Genomic DNA, 8,628 nt, shown 5'->3' on the forward strand with positions numbered 1-8,628 from the left:
CCTATAGGTTGTAAATAGATCTACAAAAGAAAACGAGACGCCGAAGGAAAGGTACAAACCTTTAAGGCTATACTTGTGGCAAAGGGTTACACCCAAAGGGAAGAGATGGACTATGAAGAAACCTTCTCCTCAGTTGCCATGCTAAAGTCTATGAGAATACTCTTGTCCATTGCCACGTTTTATGACTACGAAATTTGGTAAATGAAAGTCAATACTATTTTCCTGAATAGTGATCTTGAAAAGAGGATTTATATATCTCAACCAGAAGGGTTCATTAAATAAGGTCAAGAGCAAAAGTTTTACAAGCTTAAACAATCATTTATAGATTAAAACAAGTATCTCGATCTTGGAATATAAGATTTGATACTGCAATCAAGTCTTATGGTTTTGACAAGAATGTTGATGAGCCTTGTGTATACAAGAAGATCATCAACGACACTGTAGTTTTCTTAGTGTTGTATGTTGACGATATCCTACTCATTGGGAATGATGTAGGTTTCCTAATTGACATGAAGAAGTGGCTAGCAACTGAAGTCCAAATGAAAGATTTTGGAGACACTCAGTTTGTTCTGGAGATTCAAATCATAAAGAATCGAAAGAACAAAAGCTAGACTTGTCTCAAGCAACTTATATCGACAAAATGATTGTCAGATATTCGATGCAGAATTCCAAGAATGATTTACTACCTTTCCGGCATGAAATTTCTATGTCTAAGGAATAATGTCCCAAGACACCTCAAAAAGTTGAGGATATGAAACGCATTCCCTATGCTTCAGTAGTGGGCAGCCTGATGCCTGTCATGTTGTGTACCAAGCCTGACATTTGCGATGCGGTAGGATTGCTAGTAGGTATCAATCTAATCGAGGATATGATCATTGGAATTCCGTTAAGGGAATCCTCAAGTATCTTAAGAGAATGAGGAACTATATGCTTGTGTATGGCGCTAAGGATTGATCCTTACAAGATACACTTACTCTAACTTCCAAAGTGATAAGGATTTAAGGAAATACACTTCGGGATCAGTGTTCACTCTTCATGAAGGAGTTGTAGTATGACGTTGCATCAAACAAGGATGCATTACAAACTCCACAATGGAGGCCAAGTATATTGTCGCTTGTGCAGCAGCAAAAGAGGCGGTATGGCTTAAGAAGTTCTTAACTAATTTAGAAGTTGTTCCAAACATAAATTTGCCCATCACCCTTTATTGTGATAATATAGTGGTCTTGTGGCAAATTCTAAAGAACCTCGAAGTCACAAAAAAGGCAAGCAAATCGAGAGGAAGTACCATTTGATATGAAAAATAGTGCGATGAAGGGACGTGTGATCGTCACGAAGATCGCTTCGGAGCATAACATTACTGATCCATTTACAAAGGCTTTCACGACTAAAGTGTTTGAGGTCCATCTAGAAAGTCTAGGCCTACGAGATATCTACAATGTAGTCTAGGGCAAGTAGGAGACTTGTAAAGGGTGTCATGTATGTCCTAGATTATTGCATTTGTACTTTATAGTATTGTACAACACCCACTGCTTTAAACTTTTGTATACCGCATTAGAGTTTAGTTCAAGTGCGAGTTTTTTGGGTTTTATGCCCTAAAAACGTGGTTTGTAAACATAAAATACATATTTATTCAATAAAGTTGTTATTGATGTTTCTTTTAGAATTGCATTTAATAGAAATCCAATAAACTAACATCCGAGGTTATATCATGTAACTGGATCAGTATATATATGATATAAAGTGTATATATATACAGTATATATTCGATATACAGGTGAGTAATATTCCAGTAATAACTTAAATAGTCTATAGTATATGGGTAAGGTTGGCTACCTCATCTTTGTAACACTATGGATATGACCGACTTTGTAATAGTTACAAATGACTTGGTCCAGGTCGTTCATGTGGAGACATGCGAGTGGGGGTATTCTATACAACGAGTTTGTATAAAATCGGACCGTGAAATAATTAATCATTAGTTGTAACACCGTTAGCTAAGAGATTAATATTTCAATCGGATGACTGTGTAACTCGATCTCAATCCTGAGTGAGTTATGGACTCTTGCCTGTTAGGGCTTGTCCTTTGATTTGTATGGGTGAGAGTGATCCGAGTCACTGACTCAATATTCCTTCCATTTTGGGGACGAGATCGAGTGGACCTGGAACATAACTACACAAGATGGAATTCACTTCTTACCGACTTTAGGATAAGTAGATGAGTGTTCTCTTAAGTGCTGACTCTAGTACTTGAACAAAACGGTCCCACCATCTCACTGGCACGAGAGGGACTTTTGTTTAATGGTCGGACCATAAACAGGTTGTTCATTATAGTATGAGTGGTACTTAAGGTGTAAGAGGGAACTGAAGGGTAAAACGGTAATTTGATCCAGCTAAAGTTACAAACACTCGTGAAGGATTGACGAACTACTAATGGTCAAAATCCGTGGATGCAAAATATTCTACAATGAGAAGAGTGCAATTGTGGGTCTTTAGTGGAGTGACCAATAGTTAACAAATTTCGATTAATATGGTTAATGATTTTAATCAATTAATCTCGTATCGTTGGAGCTTCTAATTTGTACGTCCATTAGGTTCCTTCTCTATCTCGTAAAGGATAGTTAAGAACATTTAGTCTTGAAAATTTGATTTAATTAATTATTAATTTAAACTTTAATCAATTATCAGTTTGTTAAAGGGAATTAAAGTTAATTGTATGAGATAAAATTAATATAATGTATTTTGATACATTAGGAATTTTGATACATTAATGTAAAGTTAATTTTGAATTGGATTCAAAATTATGAGAGAGATGAATATTAGAATTTTTATTCTAATATGATTGATTAATTTAATTAAATATGGTTTAATTAAATTAACAGGTTATGTTAATTTGGTTAAATTAAATTAATAATTATTTTTTAATTAATTAAATTAGATTTTATTTAATTAAATTAATAATTCATTTTTAATTAACTAAATTTTATTTAATAAATTATTAATTTAATTAAAATTTATGTAATTAAATTAAATAAAAGAGGAAAACCTTCCACTTCCCACCATTAATGGTGGGGAGTGGGGAGGTCGTGAGGGAGAAGTGGACTTCCCCATCACTCTTCCTTCCTTATTAAATGAAGGTTCTCCCCTTTTTTGTGTTCGCTTCAATTAGTTTCCAAAAACTCTAACGAGAAACCTCTATCTCAATCTCTTGATCTTCCTTTCAAATTTAAGACGATTCCCATAAACTGAATTTTAAACATCTAGAGGAGAGCGAGGAAGTCTTTTTGGTGGCGTTGGTGTCTACATTGAAGAAGTGTCTTCAAAGGTATGTTTCACTACTTCCGGTTTATAATGCTTTTGTCTTTTCTTTGTTTATTTCTAAAACAAAATGAAGCACACGCGTTCACACACTTCCGCTGTGTGATTTGATCCCTTCAAAGTAGTCAGCAGCCTGACTTGTCGAAGCACCAGTAGGATTGGGAAGGTCGTCACTACCCCGAGTCTGCCCGTCAAGATCCCCGATGAGGTGATTATGGTCTAGCCTCTCGTCAGTGGCAATGGACATGGGAGCCCTCTTGGCAATGGGAATATCTTGAATATTTCGTAGCACCATCATCGATTCAGATGAGGGAGGGAGCACAACACTAGGTAGTGCTATAAAAAGAAAAACCAGGCTTCAAATAAAGAAAAGAAAAAAAGAAAGTTGCGACTAAGAACGATGGTGAAATGAGGGAATGCTCACTATTCTCCCCGAAGCGACTCGACACGCGTCAGCAGATAATAGGCCCATTGTCGGCCAACCACTGGCCCTCAACAAAGAACCAGTGGTCCTTCCAGTGTTTGTTCGAGGTCAGTGAGTTGAAGAGTGTCCCATGACGAGAACTCAAACTGTAAAACCCAAGGAAGCCCGAAATCAACTTCATCAGGGTCAACGCGGTCAGCAAGGTTAGAGTCATCCCCTCGCCGTTCCCAAGCTCTGGCCAGAGAATGGGTAGCGCCATTATGGCCCCCCAATTGGAGCAAGATGTGCTAGCGCAACCCCAGCGAGAGATAAGAAATGTTAATATTCATGGGGTTTCATCTCAAAACCAATTGACATTGAGAGGAGTAGCCCATGTCTATTATAAACCTATATGAGGTCCATTCTTTTATCAATGTGGGATCCTTAATATGCCCCCTCAAGATCATGGCTCTTTTGGCTCATCGATCTTAACCGAATCCCATTTTTGGACCGGATGCTCATTTATCGTTTTGGGCTCTGATACCAAGAACGAAATTAAGAAAATAACAATGAGAAGAGTCTTAGGAATATTGTCCTTTTCTGCTTGTAATTCAGCAAGACCTTGGTATTTATAGGATACTGTATAAAAGAGTAAAGGCTTATGAAAATTTCCATTAGGAAAGGAAACAATAAAAGCAATTAATGAAAAGATATACAGCTTGCCTTTGGATGGAGTATGTTGTGTCCACACAACCGTGCTAACAACACGTGCAAGTATACACAAAATTGCCAATTGTAGTACGAAATGAGGTCGAATCCACAGGGACTTTGGATAATATTTAAAACGATGTTTGCAGATACCAAAACTGTAAAAACAAAGAAATATAGATGTTGTGACGTAACTAAACAAATATAATAAACAAAGCAGTAAACAAATCTCAACAGCAGACAGACTTCGTAGAGCTGATAACAAGAAGAAGAAACAGCACAGATGTGAAAAATGGGAGTTAACAGATATGGAAAAGTGGGGGAAATTCAACAATGTTTCACAGAACTCTAGACTTAGTTCCCTTCCAAGACACCCGAACATGGATACCCACAACTCTCATTACTAAGTTTCCAAGCATTAAAAACAAGTTATAGGCATGATTAGGAGACCCCGTTCCTGAGAATCCACAAATACTATAGAAAAGTACTAATCACTAATGAAGCAAGTCAGCAAACCATAAGCCCTCCCCGAGTCAATATATAAGCTAGCATACACAACAAAGTGGCCAACAATGCTCGATCAGGTATAAGAAATAAATACAGCTTCATTAAAAAACGAATATAGCAGCTAGAGGTTTAGTTCATATCAGTTACAACATGTGAATCTCCCCCGAAATTGGGTTTAGCTCATAAATGAAGAAGAAAATACAATGGGTAAAAGAAGGTGACAACCCATCTTAGGGAATACAGAAAAATCGAAGAAGAAGAAGATGATAGCTCGAAATTGCAGCAGACTATCCCCTCTGTTGTTAGCTTTCTGCCCTCGAAAATGTGCTTCCCTTGGGATCTGTGTGTGACGGCTAGGGCAACATGCCTCTTTTATATCGGGTTACGTTTTTAGGGCATCCAGCTGAAATTTGTACGGACACAGTAAATCTCGTGTCTGGGCTTTTACTGCACAATGAATCCATGCTCCAGCTCTGCTTCGCTCCAGCTTTCATCTATCATGACTTGAACATGCTTCATCCACTCTTCTCTAGGCTCAGCACTCTTCTCATACTTTGTCTTCCTTTTCCAAACCTGTAAAATTACACTATAAATAAGAGAGTTTAGTGCACTTTTTAGCTAAAGCATTCAAGACCTGGGACTTTGGCTTGATATTCGATTTATAAGATTTTTCATGAGCTTAAAACTTACACACTTTGCAATTCCTTGTATAAAACTACCCAAATAAACACTAGAATAACTCTCTTTTGGGGAGTTATCAGACTACACCTAATTTTGGAGGATTTACAGTAGTAGAATATGCCATCCATTTAGGCATTTATTTTGCATCCTCTGTATTGCCCCTCAAACGAATGGGTGAGGGATGAACTCCGAGTTTTCTGCGGAGATGGAGGAAGATATAAGTACTTGAAGGGATCGGATCCTGCAACGGAAGCACGCGAACGCGTGTGCTTCGATCTTGTCTTAAATTACAACAAAGAAAAGACATATAAGCATGAATAGAAGGAAGTTAGTAATACATTCCTTTGAAGACACCTCTTCAATGTAGACACCAACGCCACCACAAAGTCTTCCTTGCTATCCTTTGGAAGTTAATAACTCGTTTTGTAGAAACCGTCTTATAATTGAAAGGAAATTAATAAGTTGAGAGAGCGATTTTCAAACTAGAGTTTCTGAAACTCGTTCATCCGACGACCGAGAGAGCAACAAGGAAAGAGGAGAACCTCCCTTTTTTATAAGAGAAGAAAAATGGTGGGGAAGTCACAACTTCCCCCTTCACCACTCTCCCACATCCCACCATTAATGGTGAAAAGTGGGAGGTTTTCCTCCCAATTTTTCCTTTCCTTTTTTATTCTTTTTCTTTTTCTTTTCTTTTTTTTCCTTTTATTTTAATTAAAATAATAATTAATTAAATCTAATTTAATTAATTACAAAAAAGAATTATTAATTAAATTAAATCATATTTAATTAAACTTAAATTAATCAACTATATTAGAATCAAATTCTAATATCCATCTCTCTCATAATTTTAATTCAAAATTAACTTTATATTATAATTTATCAACATAAATTATATTAATTACATCTCATACAATTAACCTTATTTCCTTTTAACTAATTTGAACAATTCAAATTCTTTTCAAAACCAACTATTCTTAACTATCCTTTACGAGCTATCAATGGGACCTAATGGACCTATAGATCGGAAGCTCCAACGATACGAGATTAATTAATTAAACTCATTAACCATTTTAATCAACATTTGTTAAGTGTCAATCACTCCATTATAAACCCACTGTTGCACTCTTCTCACTATAGAATGTTTTTGCCTCCATGGATTTTGACCATTAATGGTAAGTCAATCCTTCACGAGTGTTCGTAACCACAGTTGGTCAACTTACTGTTTTACCCTTATGTTACATCTTGTACCTTAAGTACCGCTGATCCTCTAATGAACAACCCGGTTATAGTCCAACCAATAACCGAAAGTCCCTCTCGAGCCAGTGAGAGAGTGGGGCTCCTTGTTCAAGTCTTAGAGTCAGCACTCAAGAGAACACCCATCTACTTACCCTGAAGTCGGGAAGGAGTGAATTCCATCTTGTGTAGTTATTTTTCTAGCTTCCCACTCGGTCTTGTCCCAAAATGGTAGGCATATTGAGTCGGCAACTCAAACCACTCTCACCCATACAAATCAAAGGATGAGCCTTAACAGGCAGGAGTTCATAACCCACTTAGGATTGAGATCAAGTTATCTGGTCATCCTATTGAAATATTAATATATTAGCTAACGGTGTTATAGCTAAAGATTAATTATTTCGTGGTCCGGTCTTATACAAACTCATTGTATAGGATACCCCCACTCGCATGTCTCCACACAAACGACCTGGATCAAGTCATTTGTAACTATTACAAAGTGGGTCGTATCCATAGTGTTACCAGGATAAGGTACCCAACCTTATCCATACACTATGGACCCTTTAGGTTACTACTGGAACATTATCCACCTGTATATCATACATATTGTATATGAAATATATACTCTGTATATTAAATATATACTGTATATCTGTTATATATTGTTCCAGTTACATGACATAAGCTCGGATGTTAGTTTAGTGGATTTGGGTTAATGCAATTCTATCAATAACAACTTCATTGAATGAATATTTGTTTTATGTTTACAAACCACGAGTTTATGGCATAAAACCCAACAGTGCTGACTGCTTTCGTGACTGCATCGACAATTTGATCCTCAGAGGGTACATGCCAGATCTCAATTTCCTTCTTCATGATCTTATCACGAATGAAATGTACATCTAATTCAATGTGCTTTGTTCGTGCATGAAATACTAGATTGGAAGCCAAGGAAATTGCACTCATATTATCACACCAAATGATCTGAATTGAGATTGGGAGCTGACAAATTTCATTTAGCATTGAACACAACCAAGAGACTTCAGCTGATGCATGAGCAAGAGAACGATACTCAGACTCCGTACTAGATCGGGCAATTACATGTTGTTTCTTAGAGGACCAAGATACTAGTGAATTGCCTAGGTAGATGCAGTAAGCTCCAGTAGATTTTCTATCATCTGGGCAACATGCCCAATCTGCATCTGAGTATGTTGTAATAGATAGACTTTTGGAGGGAACTATATGAAGCCCATAGTTCAATGTACCTTTGAGACATCTAAGTACACGTTTAATTGCTTGCCAATGAATGGTTGTTGGATGCTGCATAAATTGCCTTAAACGATTGGCAATGAATGAAATGTGAGGTCGAGTATGTGTTAAATATTGAAAACCTTCAATGGCACTCACGTATAGTGTTAGATTGTCCATAGGTTGACCATCATGGGCAGATAAATATTTACCATAGACTGCTAGCGTGGGTGCAGACTTGAGGTTATCAAATCCCAACTTCTTTAAAAGACTAAGAATATACTTTTGTTGAGTTAAGTATAATCCATTGTTGTCCTTGTGAACTCTAATTTGTAGAAAAAATTTAAGGGTCCCAAATCCTTTAAAGTAAAGGCACTGTAAAGTTGACAAATAAATTGTTGAATTAAAGTACTGTTGTTCCCGGTAATAATAATATCACCAACATAAATAAGGACAAGAACAACCTGATTGCAACTGATATAAAAGAATAATGAAGAATCAGTCTTAGAGTTTCTGAAATTCCAAGAGAGAAT

General features: G+C 36.7%; 1 pseudogene; it reads right to left on the minus strand.

The window, feature by feature from the left end:
* Window positions 1–5,377: 5,377 nt before the first annotated feature.
* Window positions 5,378–8,275, minus strand: LOC148209772 (secreted RxLR effector protein 161 pseudogene; annotated as a pseudogene).
* Between the last annotated feature and the right edge of the window lie 353 nt (window positions 8,276–8,628).

The sequence above is a fragment of the Momordica charantia genome, assembly GCF_013281855.1.
Source record: "Momordica charantia cultivar OHB3-1 chromosome 8 unlocalized genomic scaffold, Mcharantia_2.0 BLBB01000008.1, whole genome shotgun sequence".
NCBI lineage: Eukaryota > Viridiplantae > Streptophyta > Magnoliopsida > Cucurbitales > Cucurbitaceae > Momordica > Momordica charantia.